The 2,409-nt window shown below is 37.8% G+C and overlaps 1 protein-coding gene across 9 annotated transcripts in view; it reads left to right on the forward strand.

The window, feature by feature from the left end:
• The window catches only part of LOC106868231 (D(2) dopamine receptor), a 1,504,014-nt gene that overhangs the window by 1,270,748 nt on the left and 230,857 nt on the right, over positions 1–2,409 (forward strand). The window lies entirely within an intron of this gene.

The following is a 2,409-nucleotide window of genomic DNA, read 5'->3' on the forward strand; positions in this document are numbered from 1 at the left end:
ATATATATATATATATATATATACATCCATACACACATACAAACATACTCACATATATATGTACACACATGAGTGTGAGTGCATGTGTGTGTGCATTCAAGATATATCCGACTTTATCATGTTCCAAAGAATTTCGCCGACGCTATCGGCACGCACAAATCCACCATTGATATTGAATCCCCTGATCCTGTGCTTATTTTCACTTCATGAGCAATTTTGTGAATTGTTACACGAAGGTCGTCCATGACTATTCACTGTACCTTCTAAATCGGCTCCTCGTTTCGACTTGTGGGTGGCTGGCCTGAGCATGTCTCGCTCTTTACTGAGGTGCGGTTATGTTTGAAGCGGTTGTTCGACTTCTTGCTCTGTGTTTTGCCCATGGTATCATCCCAGATAGCTTGCTGAATATCCTGGATGTTACAGTATCAGCAAGTTTTTGACAAAACCTAACGCAGTATCTATACTCGATGTGTTCCGTGAAAACAAATCTGCATTCCACGCTTGTACACAAGGAGTCAGAGATGGGATCTGACGCTGCGTACAGGCGAAAACATCTTCATGCATGCACAAGAAGAGATGTCATTTCGTACCGAACGAAGTTTGCCCACACAGAATTAGTTTTGGCCAGAAAATATAGTCGGATACTCTTTGAACGCGCCTCGTATATTATATGTAAAAGACACATTATCTGCACACAATTATGAATGTTCCATTTTATTTCCAGAAGAAGAAATCCCATTGTTTTACTACTAATTCAAAGTTTCAATCTTTTATTTATTTATGTATTTTCATAATGTGTCTCTATCATTGTCATGGTTAGGGTTATTAAAATTAATGTTTGTGAAGAGGTTTCAATTTTCATCAATAACCAGATAAAATACTGTATATGTGATAGAGTAAGTAAAAATTACTGAAACACGTTATTTAACATATGGTGTGTGAGAGAATATACAATGCGCGTACAGAGCCATTACACAGCCCTGCTTGGGTTCTCTATTGAACGTAAACTATCAAATGTTGAACCACCTTCCATCACAGTGGCTATCATTCTATAGTAGAATGAGTTTATTACTTTGATCATATTTTAGTGGAGCAACCAAACATGAACAGAACTTTCCAGAGAAAATCACGCCTTAACGTGTCCAAGGCCTTTGTCAAATCATCAAATATCATATAAAGTTCCTGTTTCTGTTACTTGGAATTCTGATCCTGGCGTGAATTGCTTCTCGATAACCACAAAAAACAACAATGTGATTCAAGGTATACTATGTCTACTTTGTAAATAATGACTCTTTTGAGCATGACACTGGCCGTGGAAAGGAGTGGTATGCTACGATGGTTGTGCGTAAGAGCACTCATTGCCTTTTCATTTCTAAAAATCTATTATGAAGGTTATGGAGGCGTATTTGTGGGTGTGCGAGATATTTTGCTTTCACATGTTCTGCAAAAGCTCGGCACGTTTTTATTATCAGGTGATTTTGTTTAACCTGGTGAGTTCCGCTATGCTTGTAGACACTGTCTGGTATGCCGTCTGACCTTCTTGACCTTCTCAAGAACAGTTGCGTCATGACTTTCATTACTTTTGACAGGGATGGTTCCAAGTCAAGTTGATCCAAAACAGCTTAGGACGGAATCGACTATGTCATTTTTTACTGTTGAAATTTAATCTAGGATTGTGTTGCAGTGCTCTGCTGAAGACAAAATATCGTTCTTCTCTGTAAGAAGCCTAATGACATATATTGTGAAACCTAATGCTGTACTAATGGATTTCAGAACTTAGTAGGATTTTACGTCACATTTGTTAGCAACTACTTGTTGTTCAGATGCTCTCTTCTACCACATTTTCCTCATGACTCTCTGATTTATTGCAAGTGTTTTGCCTGAGAGTACGTGGTTTTAGCTCCAAGATGACTTAGCAAAGATATACACTATATGAGCAGAGTCATCCAACCAGCTTTGATATTTATGCTTAACAAAACTATTGGTAATATGGTTTAAGGTCGTCCAGTACTGTTCAATACGCAATGCGTCGTTTGACATGCTGCCAAAAGCTTTGTTCAGAGTCTGTGCTACCGTGACTGGAGATACATTAAGCTAATTTACAGGACTGATTCTTGGTCTAGATTGTTTGACTGTAAGTTTTTATGGACATAGTGCTCCCAATCAACCTATGGTCACACCAGCAAGCTACTCTTCTCAGTTATCTGGTAATATAAACGATTTTTGGTCCTTCTGCTTTACAAACAGCAGAAAGAACAAACAATGTTTGTATTACCAGATAACTGGTAAAAAGATCTACAATAAATTTCTTTGAGAACTGAATTTGTGAAGAAACCGGGAAGTGCTCACGAGTAACTAAACGTTGACCTTAAGAATATCTTCACCCACGGCAATATATATATATATATA

This window comes from Octopus bimaculoides, chromosome 5, assembly GCF_001194135.2.
Source record: "Octopus bimaculoides isolate UCB-OBI-ISO-001 chromosome 5, ASM119413v2, whole genome shotgun sequence".
NCBI classification, from domain to species: Eukaryota; Metazoa; Mollusca; class Cephalopoda; order Octopoda; family Octopodidae; genus Octopus; species Octopus bimaculoides.